At 41.9% G+C, this 24,007-nt stretch overlaps 2 long non-coding RNA genes across 2 annotated transcripts in view; one reads left to right on the forward strand and one right to left on the reverse strand.

The window, feature by feature from the left end:
- The window catches only part of LOC100432862 (uncharacterized), a 153,631-nt gene that overhangs the window by 122,701 nt on the left and 6,923 nt on the right, over positions 1 to 24,007 (forward strand). Inside the window, exon 3 of the long non-coding RNA XR_008525283.1 lies at positions 23,271 to 23,364. This is a non-coding gene — a long non-coding RNA (uncharacterized LOC100432862). The remainder of the gene's footprint in view (positions 1 to 23,270; positions 23,365 to 24,007) is intronic.
- LOC100938902 (uncharacterized) lies at positions 1,316 to 4,258 on the reverse strand. Its single transcript, XR_654951.3, has 2 exons — positions 3,906 to 4,258; positions 1,316 to 2,272 (listed from the first exon to the last, which is right to left on the reverse strand). It is a non-coding gene; the product is annotated as an uncharacterized LOC100938902 (long non-coding RNA).

A 24,007-nucleotide genomic window follows, 5' to 3' on the forward strand; every position in this document is an offset into this window, starting at 1 on the left:
AGAATAGAGAGAAAGAGAGATGAGAGAGAGGAGAAAGAGAGGGATAGGGACAGAGAGGCAGCGAGGAGAGAGAGAAGCAAGAGACAGGGAGAAAGGAGATAAGGGGGGAGAGAGAAGAGGAGGGACAGAGAGAGAAGGAGGTAGAGAGGGAGAAAGAAGAGGGAGAGAGATGAAAAGAGAGAGAGAGGAGAGAGAGGTAGAGAGAAAGAGAGAGAGAGAGGAGAGAGGTGGGGGGGAGAGAAGTAGAGAAAGAGAGATAAGAAAGAGAGGCTAGGAGAGAGAGAGGGAGACGGAGAAGAGAGGAAAGAGGGACTGAGGGAGAGAGAGAAAGAGAGAGAGAAGAGAGGCAGGGAGAGAGAGTTAGTTCAGCTCAGTCCAAGCCCAGACCCACCAGGTTCTGTGGGAAAGGGTTTCATTATCAACGTTAGTCCATCCAGACATCCGCATACTTTTACAGGGGGAGGCAAATGCCAGGCAAAGAAACTAGGGAAACACAAGCCCAATAAATCACAGCTAGGATTCTGATTCCCCTGGTTCATTCTGAGGCTTCCTCCCTCCACCTCTTAGCCTTCTTACACTGGGCCTCGTCTTTTCCATAACAAAAACAGCGATAATGAAAATATTTTGGCAGCATTGAAGGCCTTTCATATTGTGACCCTGACCTCCAAATCAATTGTCTTTATTCTTGACCTGACCTTGGCATCCATTCTCCCTGGCGTTCAATATTAGTTACAAAATCTTGAACTCCCTGAGACCTTCCCTCCTCCCCAGATAACCAAGGCAGGCCACACTGGGGAAGCTCTGATGAGGACAGAGAGAGAAGGCTTCCCGACAAAGAAAAATCATAACGAGATGAACAAGCCCGATGCCTTCTATAGGAGTCTCATTTGCACCAAATGCTATTAGCCCCATTATTTACTCAGACAACGGTGCAGGCAGCCTGGGCTCCCTGCTTGCGCGGGGCGCTGTGGGGAGCACCATGCATCACCAGCCGGCCCGGGAGCTTCCCTTAAATAGTAATATGTAAGGTAGAGCATGTTACATTTCATCCATCACCCATGGGCTCACCGAGCGCAGAGACTGGAGAAATTGCTCACATTTCTCCATTGCTGCATTAATACTAGAAAGGGAGTGAACTGAACAGAGAAAGTGCCAATTTCAGCACACATGTTAAAAAGAGAAGCAAAGAATAGCAGAAAAAGAAAGCATCTCCCGGACTGAGATGCTGGCGGGTGGGGGAGGTTTTTAAAGGAGAACACTGCTTTTCAGAACTCTTGTGCATTGACTATGAGAATAAGGACCCACTGAGACAAGAGTTCGGGGTCAGCATACATTTAGGAGAAGAAGTTGGCTGGCAGGGGCTATTTTTCTGCAAATTAGTTTTCTCTCAAGGGTAACGGTGGGGGAGGAGCAGAGGAAAATGAATTGGAGCCCGTTGAATAATCGCGTATTGTTCGGCCGGTTGCGGTGACCTATGAACTGATGCTCCGAGAAGTGTTTTCAGGCCTTCCTTTTATATGGGCGAGGATGGGAAGCCTCTCACAGCTGTTGACGAGTGTCCTGAAGGGGCAACGATGGGGACAGCAGTGTGGCCCCACGAACAATGGTCACAGAGCATCGGCTCCACTTGGCAAGAGAGGCACCGTCTGCTGGTCAGTACAGCTGACCGCAGGGCTGGACAGGTGGCCAGGCAGGAAGGCGAGAAGAGGCATGGTTCAAACTTTATGCTGATCACAAAGAATTGAGAAAAAGGGCAAAGTGGAGGAATACAGTGTAGCAGGACGTGATAGATCGACTTTCCTTGGGGATTAGAAGGACCAAGAGCTCTGCAGTGGTTCAAACAGTTCAGTGCAAATGGAATTCTTCTAGGTTGTTTACAAAATAAAAGTGAATCAGTTCATCTAAAAGCATTTGTGCTTCATTGTTTTCAAGCCCAGATTCTGCCTGGAATGCATAGCATCGTGTTCTTCCTTCAGACATTTTATCATTCTCACTTTGGCATCAGAAAACCCTGCATCATCTAAACCGGGGCTTCTCTGTTCCCTTGAAACACCCAAATGAGATGAACTAAAAGTGCAGAGACTCTAAAGTGAAGCCGGAAGGGACCCTTCACAAGGGAGAGACTTCTTTGAAGTCTTGTACTTGTTCATCTTTTTAAAAGTACCTAAAACTGATATATTGTGCAGCAGTCTGAAATTTAACATTACAGATAGCATTTTTAATTCCTTTAGCCGCCTCAGTTGTAGGATTTCATTCCAAGATGCAGCTCAACCTGTATCAGGAAAAAAAAAGAACAATCACCAATTTAATGCATATTTTGAGTTTAGGAGGACTCCATCTCAGATATCCAAAACTTATAATCTGAAAAAAAAATCTATGTCATAAAAGCAAGAAAATAGAGTAATTATAATCAGGGAAAATGGAAACTTCCAGAAGAAAGAACCAGTTTCATCTGTGGCTCCAGACAAACTGGGCATACCCCAGTTTGCAAAGGATTACAAAGGAGACAGCTATTGTAAAGTGATGAAAAGTAGACTTCCCTGGTTGTAACTACCTTGTCATAAAATGCCATGCCTGACTCACTCTAGGGCTGTCAGAGCACAGTGTAGTGCCAGGCACATAGCTGGTGCTCAATAAATACTTGTTGAATTGAAAGTTGTTGATAGCGCTCTGCATTCATTTTCCCCTTTAGGTAGCCTGTGGCAGGGTGGTGAGCCTGGGATGGAGACATCTCACAGCCCAGCAGTAGGACAGACTGTTGTTCTTCCTGGAGGCAAAACAGGTTAGGGCAGCACATGGTCCCTTCCGTCTGAGTCTGAGTCTAAGTACACACTCACTTTTCATCTCTGCCACAGACCAGCTGCATGATCTTGGGATCCACTTATCTGGGCCTTCCAGCCCTTCTCTGGCAGAAGGAAGCATCAAGCACCATCCTCTCAAAGGTCTATTTAAAAATTCTACAATACTGTGTATTTAGATTTATAAAGGACTTTTCTTTTTCACCAGTTGCTACCTGAGGGCTGAAGCAAGGGGCAAGATAGGGGAAGATAAATCAGCTCTGCTCTTGTCTCCCCTGTGTCTTTCCAGTTGGAAGGGCACAGAGGACCCAGTGTGGTCCCAGCTGGGAGGCTGCCCACCTGGTGTCCTTTGTCCTGTTCTGGCAAGAAAAACCTCAGAACTGAAGACAGGCTGTAAAGGGTGGTGAAAAGCACTGCCAGTTAGTTACCTTATCACAAATTTACCTTAGATGAGGTAATTCACTAAGCAGGTCACAGGGCTTCAGTGTTACACTCCTCCCACGGTCTCCCAGTAGTCAGTCTCTAGAGTTTGGCTTACTTAGTACAGGTGACCACATTCTGGTCAAAGTCAGCAGAGCCATCCTAAGTTAGTGTTCTGTGATATTGGCTCAATGTTTTGTGGTTTTTGAGACTGATTACCGTTAAAATGACCCATATTTGAGGGTCAAATATTCAGGAGCAAGAAATGAAAAGAAGCAGATTCTGATTTCAAGATTTCAGGTTTTAAACATCAGGCCCAAATCCATACTTTCATTTTGTTCAGTAAAAAGCAAAGCTGGTGATTCTTAGAATGAAAATGCAGTGTCTTCCACTTGAAGAAATCCCAAACTTGCAAAATTAGATAAGTTAGAGAGTTATGTTTTTAATTATAAAGCGATTTTGCTTTCTACAGTGACTCACCCTATGGCTCCAGCTTCCTAGGAATTTAAAGTATTATTTACTCCCCTGCCCCCACAAAAATTCAGATGCCATTTTATATTTTATAAAATCAAACAGAAGATATTTGACTATATTTCAATATAAATAAAACATGGCATATCTCTCTTCTTGACTTAAGATCTCCTTTCTGAAGTATGGAAGTCTTGAAATTCTATCATATTTACTTACCCAAAAAACACTGAGCAGGTCCCGTTCTACGGCAGGCACAGTGCTAGTCCTAAGGGTATATCCTGGTCCTCTGACACTTTTCTCTTTTCTTCTCCACGGCTTCCATTCTCTCTGTGTCCTCCAGAGGCTGGGGGGTATTGTGGGTCTGATCTGCTGGAAGAGGGGCTAATTATATTAGGATGACAAGTCATGCCCTTCAAGACGAGTATTGAAGTTGAAGTTACGGTAAATGGTCAAAATAAACTTGCAGTCAGAGGTTGAGAACTTTCACTCATGGAGACTGGCCAAAAGCAGTGGTTCTCAAAGTGTGATTCTTGGACCGGCCACATTGACATCACTGGTGAGTTTGTGAGCAAAGCAAGTTCCGGAGCCTGACCTACTGAATCAGAATCTCTGGGAATGGTGTTTGAGAAATTGTGTTTTAACAACATTCCAGGTGATTTTTATGCACATTAAAGTATGAGAACCACTGGCTTGAAGTTAATTAGGTTTCAGGTGGGCAAAGCCCTGAAAAAGTCTTCTTTCAAATCCTAATAATATTACCAACTGAGTTCTGTCACCTGCCCAGTGACAACCCCAGTTTAATCTTCAAAATCATACAAGCATCTCCAACCAAGTTATCTATGCAAAGTTCCAACTCAGAGAGAAAAATAGCAAATTCTCAGTGATACTCAAAAGGGAAAATATTTGGACAGGTAATTTTAGGAATGGGCTATGGATCACTACGTACAATAATGAAGTTGAGCAATTAGGTTTGGAAAGCCACAGCACAGAAAATAATTAACCCACAAAGTAATCATCTTGGAAGTCCCAAAGCTAATGATTAAAATAAACCTGAAACAAATGATTGTTTAACTTTTAAGCTGTGCTTGTTTTAGCCACAGTGTACTTCAGGTGTGAGCTCCCGGGAATTCCTCCTGCCTGCCGAGATTGGCTTTAGGACGAGGGCATGTGTCCATTCCTCTGCCTCTCCTTCCCTGGGGATGGTTTCTTTGAGTATCACAGAGTAGCACTCCAGTTTGGGTCGAGGAGGTTGGCTGAGCTGCTCGACTCTGCTGGCACTGAGGGGCATCATACCCCAGAATGCAGTCTGCAGCTGTGGTGGGCTTCAGCCATATTGAATCCTATATAACCTTGGAGGCTGGGATGCACACTTCGTTTTTGTGCAGCTTGCTTTGCACTTTCATTGGCGGTTTATTATTGCAAAGCATGATGCTCCCCTCCCCCACTCGCCTCTCCACCCAAAGAAGTGAATTAATAACTAGAAAACGAGAGAGAAATGAGATCTAGAAGGGTCTGGGCTTCTGAATGTCACTGTGAGCAAACAGCGGTGGAGAGAAAAGGTTCCTTTCCATCTTTATGTGCAGTGCTGTCTGTGCATTGACTTGTTTCCTGACACATGAGCCATGGCTTGAAAGGAATTCAGGCCCCAGCAAATTTTGCATTGCACTTCAATGTGGCCTCTGGGATTGAATAAGGGCAAATCTATTATACTGTTGCCATGGAGACCCTGGCACAACTGCTGATAAAGAGTGTCTGATGTTTGGTAGGCCTCATAGCATGGTACATACCATTTAAAGGACGGTGTGTGCGTGTGTGTGTGTGTGGTGTTTAGCATGCATGTGTGAGTCTGTAAGGGTGAGCATGCTTGTGGGAGTGGGTGGGGTGACTGGGGGAGGGGAGTGGAGAACAGGGTGCAGTGGGGGAGGAAGGAAGCGTGGCTGGCTTGGCATGTCATGAAGGAATGTACTGTATTTTTACAAGGAATTTGTAAATACTTTCTTGCCTCTAAAAATTAATTCTGCCCTCTAAGAATCTACATGTTAAACAGATGGGGGCAGCAGAAGATGCACAGACTCTCCCCTTGGTCTAGCAAAATTAGTCTTTAATTCATCTGAAAGAGAATTAAGCTAATACAATAAAAGTGAAAATGCGCTCTTTTGCGTCCTTTGACGAATGCTGCCTCCTTTCAACCGTCTGTCTGAGGATCAACAGTGGGTCTGTAAGAAGCGCCAGCATTTGCTAGAGAAGGTAGTGAGATGATGGATTTTAATCATTCACATGATTTTATAACCACGAAACAAAGAAGGCGGATCTGGCTTCCACATGCATAATCTCAGTTTTGCTGTTTTTGATTTTGCCAGTCCTACATGCAATTCCTGTCTGGAAGGCGCATGTCCCATTTCCAAATTCCATTCCACACCTCCATGTTTGCTTCTCAGTGACCGATATGCGCAATTTGTGTGTTTCATTGGGGCCCTTTTCCCCATTAGCCCCAGACCTGGAGAGGGGTGGCACTGGGAAGTCCTGAGCTGAGCCTCCTGGCTGGCATTGAGGTGAGTGAGGCATCTCAGGCGGAATCACCTACAGTAAGCAAGCTTCAGAGTGAGCGGCTCTAACAATGGGAGGCCAGGCAATCTGCGACAGTTGATAGGATTATTATTATTACAGAGCGCAAAAAGCTTCTGCTTTCTTTTTGGCTGCTTTGCAGACCTCATAAGGCCTCTCTGTGATTTCTGCATAGTTAATTTGTCAGTTTATAAATTACCACATTATGTTAACGCTGAATGCTTCAAAACACAAATATATGCACAGAGGGCTTGAATATTTGAAGTGTTTTAGTACTATGGGGAAATAATTTTGTTGTCAAGCTGTGGCAGATATAGAACTGCTAGGGGATACGTGGCCATTTCATCAGGACTGTGTCGATGATGGCCTGTGAACATCCAAGGGGGAAAATCATCTTTTATCACTATTGTGTACCGTGCCGGTCCAGATGGGGGATAAAACATGCATGAGTTGCCCGCAGCTCTGAAAATAATTATACTCATTTGCCAGAAATGTAGAAAGTGCATCCAACCAAGTTACCACCCATCATAGTGACACTCTGTTTGCATACTGATGAAGTTTAAAGCCAGAGACAATGGTGTTGGTATCAATAGTGAGGGGGGGGCTGGGCACCACCAGTGCCGTAGGATTAATAGCACCATCATTTTATATTATGCAGCATTTCACTTATGCCGCATATCAAAAGACTACTGCCTCTGAGGTTCACCTCACTGTTTAGAAGATTACAGTTTGCTTTAAGACTCCAAACATTAGCATGGCTTCTTTGCAGGTTCCATAAATGAATGCAAAAATATCTGTGTCCAATAGAATGCCTAGGATGTAATTATGGGTAAATATGTTTGGATGCCATTATAAGTGCCTGCATGTGTATATATGTGTTTGTGAGTGTGGGTGGGTACCTACATACCCACATGCACACGCATGATTTTGGAAGACTGCAATGGGATATGAGATGATAATATGTGCATGCTAAGTCCTGGTGCTGCTGCAGAGTCATTGATGAATGGGTTTTTTAAATGTAGGAAGAGAATGAATACAAGTAGGACCCAAGAGAATAATTCTTTATATTGCAATCAGCTCAGCTTATATGTACTTGCTTTAATCGTAGAAATCAGCAATAAAAAACATAGACTTGGTTATTTAATCCTTACTGAGTAAAAGTGAACATCTTATAATGACCCTCTAAAATATTATAAAATATTTAATTATTTTGATATGCCTCTCATTTTTAGGCAACTATAAAATGATCAGTGCAGCCATTACCAGAAGATTAATAGATTCCTTTAAATTTTTGAATCCAGCAAACATACATGTATAAACCAAGAGGCACTTTTCTAATGGAACCCTGAATTCTCAAAGGTGTTCCATGGTTTGAAAATAGCCCAATCATGATGTTGTCACGATGCTTATTTTTAAGTAATGATTTTAATTAAACCCCCTAAAAAGGGAACAACTCTATACTCCTCTTATATGGGCTGTACTCTGATGATTACACAAGTGCAGTTTCCCATTTTACTCTGGTGTCATGGGGGCAAGGATAATTTCCATCTCATCACATGAGAGAGACACTGTATTTCACTCGGCATAAGGCTCCAATGTAATCAGAGGAAGGGTTTTATACTACAAAATTATAACAAAATAACCAAAGAAAAAGTATTGTTTCAACAAAAGTGGTTCAAAGACAAGAATGTAATGCAGGAGATCATAGAATATTTTTATATGGCCACAAAAATAGATTTCTCCAACTCACTGGGGCAGACTGGACCAATAAACTCTTCCCAGGTTTTCCGGTTTGACTTCTTTAAGAACGGTTTTTGAAACACGGAAGGAACAGGGAATCCCCACAGCTTGACACTAAGTAGTTGAGAGATAGAGTGAGGCAGGCAAGCTAGGACACTGGAGGACTTTCACACAAATGGGTGGCAGGATGTACTCTTGGTAAACTGAGTACAGAAAGAGGCAGATTTACAGAATGATGCTTCTGCCTTCCCCTGTATCGGCAATAATGAGAATACCATTGGGATGCTGCTAAAGGCCTGAGGACAGTCCTGAAACTGTCAAGAATCAAGATTTTCAGGGAAATCCAGGTAGTGCTCATTGAGTCAAAGACTTCTGAGAAAAGCAGGTGATACATTTATTTAAAGTTCAATGAGAAATTAGGCTAACTTTATGGTTCTCAGAACTGGTATTATTGATTAGTTTTACATGACTGAAGTTTTTTACATGGCCGCAGCTCTCAAATAAAAAAGAATGAAGAGAGAGTCAGACAGTTGCATGCATGCACACACACACACAGTCACACATGGGGCTTTTCCAAGGAGGTAGAAGTGATAGGAATGAATGTTTAGAGGGTGCTTTACTACATTGCATAAATATATATATATATATTTTTTCTTATAATAAAGGACAGATATTGCCACCTATTTTAAAGTTAAAGAAATCAAGACATGCAAAGGTGAATAACTTGCTCAAATTCACACAGCTGATAAATTAGGATGATTTGAATGCATCTAACTTCTAAGCCCACACCGATTATGGCATACCCTTGTGTGTCAGCCCTTCAAGAGTCTATCAAAGATATATAAAGAGCTAAATACCATGAGTAGGTAAGTCCTTCATGCTAATGTGAGAATGAAGTGAAAAAGAAATAAAGGACAGTATCTATCAATTAGCAATCTTGGCAATTATGGCAGGTGAATATTTGAATACTGAGAGTGCTCTGAGTGAAGAGATAGTGTCTTTTGGTGACAATACCCTTTTGGGAATAAATAAATCTGGAAATAAGTTCCCCTACATACTACAGGTCAAGATGTGAGGCACCAAAATGTCCTGCTGAATTCAAATATTCCCTTCTGTTTCTTTACCCTACTGACTATCTTCATTGTCAGAGAAGATATTAAAAACAAAAAGGAGGTCTTCTTCTCCTCATCTTTTTGTCTTCCTGGACAATTCATTCCTAAGGTTTTTTAGATGATGAAGAGCAAGATTGGCATCTAATCCAAAAGGAAGAGGAAGCTACAAAGACAGAGTGGACATGAGAGCTGTGTGTACTGAGCCTTGTGTAAGGAAGAGCAGAGCTGCTTGACATTGGGTATCAGAGCCTAGGCATGGTCACAAGCATGGAATTGGCTCAGCCTGGGAGTTAAAGCCCAAAGAGAGTAAGGAGGATATCCACACAGGGCAGGCCAGTGTGTCATGGCATGTCAGAGCCTGAGCAGGATAAAGTGGGCATCCTGGTGTGCACGTGGCCCAGCAAAGGTGTCAGAGCCCACTTGGAGTTTGGAGGTTGTCCATGCGGATAGGTGGCTGAGCATGGGGTGACAGAGTTCACATAGCAAGAGAATGGTGGTGGAAATTGTTTGGTTATATACAGGAATATTAATCAAATAAGTAAATATATTAAGGGTGATGCAAGCGGGATTCTTCATGGTTGGAGAAGGCAGTTACAATGATAGAAAGGGGGAAAACTAGAACAGACTTTGTGGTGTTGGTTTGGAATCAGACATATCAGTGTGATTCATGTTTTTAATACATACAAACAGACATAGAAATAAGTAGATATGTAACATACATTCCTTAGCTCTGTCTGTTATGAAGACCTAGGAACAGCAACAATCCAATAGTGATAAGCATATCAAGGACCCAGATCTTGGTTTCTAATTTCATCCTCCACTAAAAGGAACCAGGACTCTTTGGAGAAATGGCTGATTTCTGGGTTGAAGTGAAGAAAATACAAGATGAACCTGGAGTATCTAATTTTGCAGAAAGGGCAACTGAGGCACAGGGAAGTTAAGTCACACATCTAAGAAAACATGGATGAGACAATTCTAAAAGAGTGAAAGGGAAAAAAATTAAAATGCAGAGTGGTTCTGCACTCAAATTGTTTGACAAATATCTTTAATTTCTAACTCCTCCTTAGAAAACAGAGAATAAAAATTACAGAAGGTGCATCATGACTGAGGCTTATGCAAGAAAGCCCAAAACTAAGGAGCAGATCAAGTTCCAAAGAAAAACTGTCTGTCAAAAAAAAATGTTTAAGGTATTTATATATCACCTTTTATGACTTCCCCACTTTCACTGATTTTATTAAGAAACCAAACAACTCCCACCCCTAATCCTTTGGGGTAAAGTGGACTTCCAGTGCAAACTTTTTTTTTTAAATTATTATTATTATACTTTAGGTTTTATGGTACATGTGCGCAATGTGCAGGTTAGTTACATATGTATACATGTGCCATGCTGGTGCGCTGCACCCACTAACTCGTCATCTAGCATTAGGTATATCTCCCAATGCTATCCCTCCCCCCTCCGCCCACCCCACAACAGTCCCCAGAGTGTGATGTTCCCCTTCCTGTGTCCATGTGTTCTCATTGTTCAATTCCCACCTATGAGTGAGAATATGCGGTGTTTGGTTTTTTGTTCTTGCAATAGTTTACTGAGAATGATGATTTCCAATTTCATCCATGTCCTTACAAAGGACATGAACTCATCATTTTTTATGGCTGCATAGTATTCCATAGTGTATACGTGCCACATTTTCTTAATCCAGTCTATCATTGTTGGACATTTGGGTTGGTTCCAAGTCTTTGCTATTGTGAATAATGCCGCAATAAACATACGTGTGCATGTGTCTTTATAGCAGCATGATTTATAGTCCTTTGGGTATATACCCAGTAATGGGATGGCTGGGTCGAATGGTATTTCTAGTTCTAGATCCCTGAGGAATCGCCACACTGACTTCCACAATGGTTTAACTAGTTTACATTCCCACCAACAGTGTAAAAATGTTCCTATTTCTCCACATCCTCTCCAGCACCTGTTGTTTCCTGACTTTTTAATGATTGCCATTCTAACTGGTGTGAGATGGTATCTCATTGTGGTTTTGATTTGCATTTCTCTGATGGCCAGTGATGGTGAGCATTTTTTCATGTGTTTTTTGGCTGCATAAATGTCTTCTTTTGAGAAGTGTCTGTTCATGTCCTTCGCCCACTTTTTGATGGGGTTGTTTGTTTTTTTCTTGTAAATTTGTTGGAGTTCATTGTAGATTCTGGATATTAGCCCTTTGTCAGATGAGTAGGTTGCGAAAATTTTCTCCCATTTTGTAGGTTGCCTGTTCACTCTGCTGGTAGTTTCTTTTGCTGTGCAGAAGCTCTTTAGTTTAATTAGATCCCATTTGTCAATTTTGGCTTTTGTTGCCATTGCTTTTGGTGTTTTAGACATGAAGTCCTTGCCCATGCCTATGTCCTGAATGGTAATGCCTAGGTTTTCTTCTAGGGTTTTTATGGTTTTAGGTCTAACGTTTAAGTCTTTAATCCATCTTGAATTGATTTTTGTATAAGGTGTAAGGAAGGGATCCAGTTTCAGCTTTCTACATATGGCTAGCCAGTTTTCCCAGCACCATTTATTAAATAGGTAATCCTTTCCCCATTGCTTGTTTTTCTCAGGTTTGTCAAAAATCAGATAGTTGTAGATATGTGGCATTATTTCTGAGGGCTCTGTTCTGTTTCATTGATCTATATCTCTGTTTTGGTACCAGTACCATGCTGTTTTGGTTACTGTAGCCTTGCAGTATAGTTTGAAGTCAGGTAGCGTGATGCCTCCAGCTTTGTTCTTTTGGCTTAGGGTTGACTTGGTGATGCGGGCTCTTTTTTGGTTCCATATGAACTTTAAAGTAGTTTTTTCCAACTCTGTGAAGAAAGTCATTGGTAGCTTGATGGGGATGGCATTGAATCTGTAAATTACCTTGGGCAGTATGGCCATTTTCACGATATTGATTCTTCCTACCTATGAGCAAGGAATATTCTTCCATTTGTTTGTATCCTCTTTTATTTCCTTGAGCAGTGCTTTGTAGTTCTCCTTGAAGAGGTCCTTCACGTCCCTTGTAAGTTGGATTCCTAGGTATTTTATTCTCTTTGAAGCAATTGTGAATGGGAGTTCACTCATGATTTGGCTCTCTGTTTGTCTGTTGTTGGTGTATAAGAATGTTTGTGATTTTTGTACATTGATTTTGTATCCTGAGACTTTGCTGAAGTTGCTAATCAGCTTAAGGAGATTTTGGGCTGAGACAATGGGGTTTTCCAGATATACAATCATGTCGTCTGCAAACAGGGACAATTTGACTTCCTCTTTTCCTAATTGAATACCCATTATTTCCTTCTCCTGCCTGATTGCCCTGGCCAGAACTTCCAACATTATGTTGAATAGGAGTGGTGAGAGAGGGCATCCCTGTCTTGTGCCAATTTTCAAAGGGAATGCTTCCAGTTTTTGCCCATTCAGTATGATATTGGCTGTGGGTTTGTCATAGATAGCTCTTATTATTTTGAGATATGTCCCATCAATACCTAATTTATTGAGAGTTTGTAGCATGAAGCATTGTTGAATTTTGTCAAAGGCCTTTTCTGCATCTATTGAGATAATCATGTGGTTTTTGTCTTTGGTTCTGTTTATATGCTGGATTACATTTATTGATTTGCGTATATTGAACCAGCCTTGCATCCCAGGGATGAAGCCCTCTTGATCATGGTGGATAAGCTTTTTGATGTGCTGCTGGATTCGGTTTGCCAGTATTTTATTGAGGATTTTTGCATCAATGTTCATCAAGTATATTGGTCTAAAATTCTCTTTTTTGGTTGTGTCTCTGCCAGACTTTGGTATCAGGATGATGCTGGCCTCATAAAATGAGTTAGGGAGGATTCCCTCTTTTTCTATTGATTGGAATAGTTTCAGAAGGAATGGTACCAGCTCCTCCTTGTACCTCTGGTAGAATTCAGCTGTGAATCCACCTAGTCCTGGACTCTTTTTGGTTGGTAAGCTATTGATTATTGCCACAATTTCAGCTCCTGTTATTGGTCTATTCAGAGATTCAACTTCTTCCTGGTTTAGTCTTGGGAGGGTGTGTGTGTTGAGGAAGTTATCCATTTCTTCTAGATTTTCTAGTTTATTTGCGTAGAGGTGTTTGTAGTATTCTCTGATGGTAGTTTGTATTTCTGTGGGATCGGTGGTGATATCCCCTTTATCATTTTTTATTGCATCTATTTGATTCTTCTCTCTTTTTTTCTTTATTAGTCTTGCTAGCGGTCTATCAATTTTGTTGATCCTTTCAAAAAACCAGCTCCTGGATTCATTAATTTTTTGAAGGGTTTTTTGTGTCTCTATTTCCTTCAATTCTGCTCTGATTTTAGTTATTTCTTGCCTTCTGCTAGCTTTTGAAAGTGTTTGCTCTTGCTTTTCTAGTTCTTTTAATTGTGATGTTAGGGTGTCAATTTTGGATCTTTCCTGCTTTCTCTTGTGGGCATTTAGTGCTATAAATTTCCCTCTACACACTGCTTTGAATGCATCCCAGAGATTCTGGTATGTTGTGTCTTTGTTCTCGTTGGTTTCAAAGAACATCTTTATTTCTGCCTTCATTTCATTATGTACCCAGTAGTCATTCAGGAGCAGGTTGTCCAGTTTCCATGTCGTTGAGCAGTTTTGAGTGAGATTCTTAATCCTGAGTTCTAGCTTGATTGCACTGTGATCTGAGAGATAGTTTGTTATAATTTCTGTTCTTTTACATTTACTGAGGAGAGCTTTACTTCCAAGTATGTGGTCAATTTTGGAATAGGTGTGGTGTGGTGCTGAAAAAGTGTATATTCTGTTGATTTGGGGTGGAGAGTTCTGTAGATGTCTATTAGGTCCGCTTGGTGCAGAGCTGAGTTCAATTCCTGGGTATCTTTGTTGACTTTCTGTCTCGTTGATCTGTCTAATGTTGACAGTGGGGTGTTAAAGTCTCCCATTATTAATGTGTGGGAGTCTAAGTCTCTTTGTAGGTCACTCAGGACTTGCTTTATGAATCTGGGTGCTCCTGTATTGGGTGCATATATATTTAGGATAGTTAGCTCTTCTTATTGAATTGATCCCTTTACCACTATGTAATGGCCTTCTTTGTCTCTTTTGATCTTTGTTGGTTTAAAATCTGTTTTATCAGAGACTAGGATTGCAACCCCTGCCTTTTTTTGTTTTTCATTTGCTTGGTAGATCTTCCTCCATCCTTTTATTTTGAGCCTATGTGTGTCTCTGCACGTGAGATGGGTTTCCTGAATACAGCACACTGATGGGTCTTGACTCTTTATCCAATTTGCCAGTCTGTGTCTTTTAATTGGAGCATTTAGTCCATTTACATTTAAAGTAAATATTGTTATGTGTGAATGTGATCCTGTCATTATGATATTAGCTGGTTATTTTGCTCGTTAGTTGATGCAGACTCTTCCTAGTCTCGATGGTCTTTACATTTTGGCATGATTTTGCAGCAGCTGGTACCGGTTTTGCCTTTCCATGTTTAGCGCTTCCTTCAGGAGCTCTTTTAGGGCAGGCCTGGTGGTGACAAAATCTCTCAGCATTTGCTTGTCTGTAAAGTATTTTATTTCTCCTTCACTTATGAAGCTTAGTTTGGCTGGATATGAAATTCTGGGTTGAAAATTCTTTTCTTTAGGAATGTTGAATATTGGCCCCCACTCTCTTCTGGCTTGTAGAGTTTCTGCCGAGAGATCCGCTGTTAGTCTGATGGGCTTCCCTCTGAGGGTAACCCGACCTTTCTCTCTGGCTGCCCTTAACATTTTTTCCTTCATTTCAACTTTGGTGACTCTGACAATTATGTGTCTTGGAGTTGCTCTTCTCGAGGAGTATCTTTGTGGCATTCTCTGTATTTCCTGAATCTGAATGTTGGCCTGCCTTGCTAGATTGGGGAAGTTCTCCTGGATAATATCCTGCAGAGTGTTTTCCAACTTGGTTCCATTCTCCCCGTCACTTTCAGGTACACCAATCAGACGTAGATTTGGTCTTTTCACATAGTCCCATATTTCTTGGAGGCTTTGCTCATTTCTTTTTATTCTTTTTTCTCTAAACTTCCCTTCTCGCTTCATTTCATTCAGTTCATCTTCCATTGCTGGTACCCTTTCTTCCATTTGATCGCATCGGCTCCTGAGGCTTCTGCATTCTTCATGTAGTTCTCGAGCCTTGGTTTTCAGCTCCATCAGCTCCTTTTAAGCACTTCTCTGTATTGGTTATTCTAGTTATACATTCTTCTAAATTTTTTTTCAAAGTTTTCAACTTCTTTGCCTTTGGTTTGAATATCCTCCCATAGCTCAGAGTAATTTGATCATCTGAAGCCTTCTTCTCTCAACTCGTCAAAGTCATTCTCCGTCCAGCTTTGTTCCGTTGCTGGTGAGGAACTGCGTTCCTTTGGAGGAGGAGAGGCACTGTGCTTTTCAGAGTTTCCAGTTTTTCTGCTCTGTTTTTTCCCCATCTTTGTGGTTTTATCTACTTTTGGTCTTTGATGATGGTGATGTACAGATGGGTTTTTGGTGTGGATGTCCTTTCTGTTTGTTAGTTTTCCTTCTAACAGACAGGACCCTCAGCTGCAGGTCTGTTGGAGTACCTGGCCGGCCGTGTGAGGTGTCACTCTGCCCCTGCTGGGGGGTGCCTCCCAGTTAGGCTGCTCAGGGGTCAGGGGTCAGGGACCCACTTGAGGAGGCAGTCTGCCCATTCTCAGGTCTCCAGCTGCGTGCTGGGAGAACCACTGCTCTCCTCAAAGCTGTCAGAGAGGGACATTTAAGTCTGCAGAGGTTACTGCTGTCTTTTTGTTTGTCTGTGCCCTGCCCCCAGAGGTGGAGCCTACAGAGGCAGGCAGGCCTCCTTGAACTGTGGTGGGCTCCACCCAGTTCGGGCTTCCAGGCTGCTTTGTTTACCTAAGCAAGCCTGGGCAATGGTGGGCACCCCTCCCTCAGCCTCGCTGCCGCCTTGCTGTTTGATCTCAGACTGCTGTGCTAGCAATCAGAGAGACTCCGTGGGCGCAGGACCCTCTGAGCCAGGTGCGGCCTATAATCTCCTGGTGCACCGTTTCCTAAGCCCATTGGAAAAGCACAGTATTCAGGTGGGAGTGGCCCGATTTTCCAGGTGCCATCTGTCACCCCTGGAAAGGGAACTCCTTGACCCCTTGTGCTTCCCGAGTGAGGCAATGCCTCGCCCCTGCTTCGGCTGGGGCATGGTGTGCTCACCCACTGACCTGTGCCCACTGTCTGGCACTGCCTAGTGAGATGAACACGGTACCTCAGATGGAAATGCAGAAATCACCCGTCTTCTGCATCGCTCATGCTGGGAGCTGTAGACCGCAGCTGTTCCTATTCCGCCATCTGGGCTCCTCCCAGTGCAAACTTGATAAAAGCTGTTGCTACATGCAACAGAGTCATGAGCACCCAAGTTAATTCTGGCATGCCGTTGAAGATGTACTTGGGAATGTGAGTGTTTTCCAAGTCCTGACACTTAACCACTGTGAAGCCTTGTCCAAATCCTTCACCACTTTATGCTTCGGTTTCTTTGTCTGTAAAGTAAGAAACTTGGACCAGAGATCTCTGAAATCCCAGTGAGTTATCACAGTTCTCTTCTGTTTTTCTGTCACTGAGGGGGCTGTCTTCAGAAGCCTCAAGAAGTTCATTCAATTGTTAGTTTTAGAGTAATAGGTTCTGCCATATTGATGAACTGTCTTCCAACCAAGATGGCTGATTAGCTAATCAGGATCCTCTAGTTTCTGAGTGGACCTCAGGCCTGGATGGCTGTCAAGTGACCACATGAAGATGATGAACAAAGTGGCAGGCTGAAGATTGCAGCTCTGAATCATGAGACCAGATCCTTAAAGATAAGCCAACATAAATCACCTTTCTCAGCTCCTACCATTCTGAGATTAAAATCTTGTCTCTCCCTTTCTTTCTCCTCTCTCTCCTTCCCCACAATTTGGAAAATGGTTAATGCCTTTATCTCATTCAGATGACCAGGAATACTATGAACACTATTGTATCTTAGTCTATTGATCCAAAAAAGGTTTTTGTAGACATAAACTTATTAAAATTTTAAAATAATCCCAAACTTATATATTGCAGTAGAATACAAAGAACTTTTTTTCCTCCTGAACCATTTGAAATACACACTATAGTGTTTGCGGGGGGACAACAATTTTTTCTTAATTGAAATCATGAGGATGTTGTAGGGGTTAAATGAGTTCATAAATGTAGCAGGCAAAATAATCCTTCCCCTACACCAAATATGGAAAGGGAGAAAACTAGAATGAACTTTGTGGTATTGGTTTGGAATTGGAGTTATCAATGTGACTCACAATTTTCAATATAAATAGCAACTGAAGCAAGTATATACGTAATATACATTTCTTAGCTTCACTGGCTGTAAGCACCCATAGTGATGAGTATACGTAGAACCCAGGTCTTGGTTTCTAATACTATTCCCAGCTAAAAGGAGCCAGGACACTCCTTGGAGGACTTGCTGATTCCAGGGCTGGGGCAGGGAAAGCACAAGATGAACCTGGAACATCTTGTGCCAAAAGCGTGGAAGTACTCAGAGAATAATGAGAATGTGTCAAAGCCAGCTTAAGGGAAATGCTACTGATAAAGGATTTTCAGTAGGATCCCCCTTAAGGATTTTATTAATAGGTTACAATCTATTAATAGATTCTATTATATATATTAATTCTAATTTAATATAATTTATTTACATTATTATATAAGATAATTATACTGTAATATGTAACTTTATAATTAATAGTTATATTAATTATTTTGATGCTTAAATCAAAATCCTTCATCCTATTTAAGGATATCCTGATTGTCAGTAGGATAAAGGATTTTGATTTAAACATCAAAATAATTAATATAATGATTAATTATAATATAAATAGTTACATATTACATTACAATTATATAATAATATAAATATTTAAATTATATTAAATTATAATATAATATACATAATAGAATCTATTAATAGATTATAACCCATGAATAAAATCCTTACAGAGATAATAAAGAATGCATTGAAAGTTTGATGAGGAGCAGAGTATGTACATAGTTTCAAAATACCTCCTCACAAATTATTTATTAAGTATGAAGGAAAAAATAGCTTTACAGGAAAAGCCTTTCTGGTTCCACCTTAATCAAGTGATCCAAGTGAGTATCATCAGGAGGGAGACAAATAAAAATGGCGTGGGACCTGATTAGCTTCGTTGAAAGGAACACAGCCTCACTTCACTTGTATGATCTTCCTGAATAAAAGAATGAGGAAATACTGGACAAATTCAAATTGAGGAATAGTCTATGAAATAACTGGCCTGTAGTCTTCAGAATTGTCAAGGTCATGAAAGTCAATAGAAATCGAGGATCCTTTCCCGATTGAAGAAGGTTAAAGAGACACGGCAGCTAATTACAATCTGTGATTCGTAACTGGATTTTTAGGATAAAGAACAATATTGGCACAACGTTTAAAGTTGGAATGGGGCCTGAAGATTAGATAGTAGTAATGTACCAGTGTGAATTTTCTCCTTTTGATGACTATATTCTGGTTATATAGGAGTCCTCATTTTTGGGAAATATACATCTGAATCCCTGGAACCTGTAAATATATTACCTTATTGGCAAAGAGACTTTGCTGATGCAATTATCTCTGATTTTGAGACAGGAGATTAAAATGGATTATTCAGGTGTAATTACAAGGGAAGTGGGAGTGTCAGGGTCAGAGATGGGGGTGTGATGATAGAAGCAGAGGTTGGAGTAATGTAATTGCTGGAGGGGGGCCTGAACCACGGAATCTGGGCTGCCTCTAGAAGCTGGAAAACGGAAGCAACAGATGCTCCCCGGCAGCCTCCTGAAAGAACGCAGCCCTGCTGACACCTTAACTTTAGTCCAATAAGACCCATTTTGGAGTTTTGGCCACCAGAACAGTAGGAGAACATATCTGTGTTTTTTAAAGTCATTTAGAACAGTACTTGGCAAGTACTGTTACAAGTAATTAGCACAAACATCGGTTTACCGTTATTATTGTTGTTATTAAATTTTTTTAAAGCATCCAACTTAGTTTTCATAGAAACAAGGACTCTGTTTTTGTACTTGTTGATTGACATAATATTTGATAACATTACATATCTACAATACAGGTGGCATAAGCAGGCTTATGATTAAACAAAGTAGACTCTTTGTAAGTGCACAGCCTATCCTGGCTCTCCGTTCTGTTTCTACTCGGCGCTGTATCTTCCGAGGGTGACCAGATGGACTGTGTAATGGGCCTTCTTGCCCTCTGTTGTAGTCCCTCCAATGTGGTTCTAGGATCCTTCTTAGGAGAGTGACTAGGAACTCGGTCCCTGTCCTGACAGGTCTTCAGGGGAGGTGGCTGTGGACGTTTACAGTGTGCCTTTCACGGGATACTTTATCCTGGCAGTCAGCGTGATTCCTAAGCGCCTGGCCCCTGACCAGGTGTTCTTCTCACAGGAAATGTGTTTATTCTGGCGGACGCCCTTGTGGCTCTTGTCTGGTCTGTGTCCAGTTTGTTCTTACCAAGATGGCCACTCCGTAGGAGAGCCCTGACCCGGAAAGACATTATGTTCTCGTGTGTCGGTCAGTTGAGAAGCAGAGGAGGCAGCACAACAAAATGCATGAAATAGCAGAAGTATTTTTTGTTATTTACAGTTCTCAGAGAGAAGAGGGCAGCACACTTCTCAGGGCCAACAGGAAGTGGGGAGCCATTAGGAACAAGAGTGTTCAACCAGTGGGTGGGAAGCAAGAGAGACAGGCGGAGGGAGACAGAGAGGAACTTACAGGTTGAAACTTTTCTTGGAGTCCAGGGCGTTACCCTAGCAGGTTCTAATTGGTGGATTTAGAGCAAGCAGGCATGAGTTCCGTGGAGGAGTCACACAGTGACTGAAAAGTCGTCACTGCGGCATATCTGCATAGTTTGTGCAGGGTGTGGGGGCCAGTGGAGCAAGTCAAATGGGTCGTATCTAGCTGTGCCATAAGAAGGAGATCACCAAGAGGTGGCAGTGTAAGAGAGGTATCCGGATCAACCACATGGAGAAACAGGAGGTGGAGAACTGTGTCCAAGCCCTGCCTTCAGTATGAGAAAGTTAAACCTAGATTCAAAATGGATACTGAGGCAAAATAAATGGGATGTACTGCAGCCTCTGGCTTCAGTTGTCTTCTACAGAGATGCTGGGCAGGAGATCAAGGGACGCAGGAGAGAGAAGTCAGGTGTTTGTCTCCAGCCCCACTCTCCTGGCCACAGTGGCTGTGTTCGTCTTCTAGCCATGCCATAGCGAGGTCCCTTTCCTGCCCCTTTCGTGGTGGTTGAAGTGTGATCTGCATTAGAATCACCCACAGAACTTTTCAAAATGCAGACCCCCAAGGCTCTGCCCCGAGAATCACTGCCTCAGTCTCCAGGGGTGGGGCCCCAAGTGTGTATAAGGCCATGGCTCCTATTGAGTAGCCCTCTTCATGCCTCCCCACTAGTCTCTGGTAACCTCTCCTTGCTTTTGCCCTCTTAGGCCTGGCAGTGGTAACAGTTCCCTGTTGTTGCTAGTCCCTGGTGCTTCATCATCCTTTATTGACAATGCCTTTGCAAATTCACTGAATTCTCCACCTCAGTTACCCCCATGGTGTGTACTATCCTGTGTGGATCATGATAGATACAGTAAGTACACATACATTTCCATGGCAGGGCTCAGAAATTTCCTGGGGATACTATAAGGCCCCTGAGTGGCTTGGTAGCCATGAATGGTCAGCACATCTTGGGCACAGAGGGAGCATGGAAAGTGCTGGTCTACCTGGTGAGCCTTGTCAATGTCTTCCAGCCAGTGGCCATCAGGAGCACGCCTGTAGCTAAACTAGTTGGATGAATTACTTGTTGCAGTGAGGGAGAAAGCAACCACAGAAATTATAGGGGCATCTCAGTGAGAGAGTGTTAGAAAAGACAGTATAGGATTTGAGCTTGGGTTCAGTGATTTTGGGGAGGATTCAGGAAGTAGGGCTTTGCTCTGGATTGGATGCTGTGAGGAAGCATGAATAACTCTATGATTATGCATTTCAGTAAATCTATAGGCAGGCCAGAATAGAACAAGGATAGATCTATCATTGGTAAAGTAGCAGCAGTCACTCATGTTAGATGGGAGAGGGAGATGTTTCGTGTTTTGTGCTTTGGGCATTGTTCTTGTTTTTGTCTGAGTTCAGATATGGTTATAAGTGGTCTTGTTTTTGTCTTGATTCATCGTGGTCAGAATGGCCTTGTCTGATGGCCTTGTTCTATGAAATTGTCTAGTTCACCAAGGCCTACCTGTCAGTGCCAGGCCAGCATCTATCAACACCAAGGTCCAGCTGGGTGTCAGGAGCTGCTTTTCTCTTTCTCAACCCCTTTCATGGAGATTGAAGTATGATCTGCGTTAGAATCAGCCGCAGAGCTTTTCAAAATATAGATCCTCCAAGACCCTGCCTCTAGAATCCCTGTATCAGTTTCTAGGGATGGGGCCCAGAGTCTGTATTTTGAATGAGCATGTTGAAGCATTCTGATGCACAGCAGAGTTTGAAGGCCACTGGTCTAAAATAGAGACGTCACCAACCCAGGTTCACAAACCTAGATTTGTGGCAAACATTCATGGTGTGAATTTTTAAGCACTGGGCTGTTAGTTTAAATTTCCATTAGTGTCAAGTTTCAGCACTTGCATGTTATAGAATTTTAACTCAGTGGAATCAGCCTTTGAATTTACAAGGTTATCTGTGCTTATATCTTTTGTGTCAGTGTTAGAAAAACCTCAATGAAGGGGGTCAACCTGTAAATGATAGAAGGGGCTGGTCATCTATTACCATAAATCAATAAAACGTAGACACCAGTAGAAAGGCTGCTGCCAAACAGAGAAAGAGACAGTAAGAGGGAACATGAAAGGGAGAGCAAGAGAGAAAGAAACAATGAGAAATTGCTTCCAGATTCAGTAAGAACATTTGCCAAGGTGAACCAAAATTCCAGAGATAGAGCTTGTCAAACATGCATGACTGAACTCTCATTTAAGAAGACAAACTATAGATCAGAAACTACATGCCTTAACTTAAAAATGTCTAGTGAGATCACTGTGGATAAAAACACAAACATCTTTTTCTTTTTCTTTTTTGAGACGGAGTCTCACTCTGTCCCCCAGGCTGGAGTACAGTGGCACGATCTCGGCTCACTGCAACCTCTGCCTCCTGAGTTCACGCCATTCTTCTGCCTCACCCTCCTGAGTAGCTGGGACTACAGGCGCCCACCACCATGCCCTGCTAATTTTTTATATTTTTAGTAGAGACGGGGTTTCACCGTGTTAGCCAGGATGGTCTCGATCTCCTGACCTTGTGATCTGCCCGCCTTGGCCTCCCAAAGTGCTGGGATTACAGGCGTGAACCACTGTGCCCGGCCTACAAGCATCTTCTTCAAAGGAAAATCCTCAGGTAAGAATGTAAAGAAAGCAGAAATAAAGAAGTTAATTTATTCTAAATTCACAACGAGAAGAATAGTTGGCATTTTCAAGTGTCAAGAGATGCAGCACCAAAAGTGTAATAAGACAGAGCCTAATAATGAACTTGATATTGAATCTGATTTTGAGGGACTAGTGAAAATCAGCTCTTTATGATAACAAGAGCAAGGAAACTTGAGGCACAGACATCATCACCAAGTGTAGTTTAATACACCTTTTTTTTTTCCCCATTGAATTTTCCTGCTTTTCAGATGTGCAAGAACTGAGCCCGCTATAATCAAATAACCCCACCAAAGCTTTCCTAACAGGAATTCATGTAATGAGTCTTTTTAGCCTGAATAATGTGTTTTGCCTTGAAGTCTATTTTGTCTGCAATCTCCACAGGCAGAGAGTCTGCATCTATAGCTCATTACCATCATTCTGATGATAATGTTACGTCTCATCAATTACTTGGGAGCAAGGTCAAATTTAGCAGCCAAATCTCCCCTTTAGCGAGGCCATCAAGAGCATATCTATCACTACCCCCTCTCAAGATCTATTCCCCTGCAAAAAGCCTCAGTGCTCATGTTCTCTGTCTCTCTCTCTCTTCATCTCTCCCTGCCTCTCCTCTCTCTCTCTCTCTACCCCCTTATCCTGTCACAGTAGTACCAGTTACAAAATCCTGCCGATTTAATCCCTGATAAATCTATTCATTTTTATTTTTATTTTAGAAAGCACAAGCAAGAATGTGTGAGAAGATCACAGAGACCTAAAGAAGGGGAAGGGAAGAACCTGCATGTGAGAGAGAAGAGATTGTCTGACTTGGTAAATAGATATTGAAAACCAGAGGTGTGTGGTTCTTTTAGAATTTGAGTCCATGGGAGGGACTTTTAAAATTGAGATTGTGATTATATAAGTCATGCCGCTGAGATTTATTTTAAAGAAAAGTGTTTTAGCCAAGCAAAATAAATAAATAAATAAATAACCCCCACACTCCCCAAAAGACAAAACATTAAAAAAGTTCTATTTCCAGAATTTGGCTTTGTTATAGAGCTGTCAGCCAATCCGAAGTTCTCAAAACTTATTTTAGTTTTTTAAGAAACTTACCTGGAAAGTCTACCATGGGGCATGAATCTTTGACAATTGCTCAGGTTTTATATTTCTTTATGAAATTTCAGCTCGATTCCACAATTCATTTACTAAATTTACTTCCTAGAATCAGTAAGCAAAAACTCAACTTCATAAACACAGCTGTACTTGGCAAACAAACTTAATGAGATGAAAAAGGATCTATTTAATCACTTCCCGGAATGTATTTATAAATTAACCTTGCTTCTGAATAGTTAGGATTACATCAATCCAACAACTACTCTCTCTCTCTCTTTTTTTTTTTTTTTGTTTGAGATGGAGTCTCACTCTGTTGCCAGGCTGGAGTGCAGTGGTGCGATCTTGGCTCACTGCAACCTCT

This window comes from Pongo abelii, chromosome 4 (assembly GCF_028885655.2).
Source record: "Pongo abelii isolate AG06213 chromosome 4, NHGRI_mPonAbe1-v2.0_pri, whole genome shotgun sequence".
In the NCBI taxonomy this organism is placed as follows: domain Eukaryota; kingdom Metazoa; phylum Chordata; class Mammalia; order Primates; family Hominidae; genus Pongo; species Pongo abelii.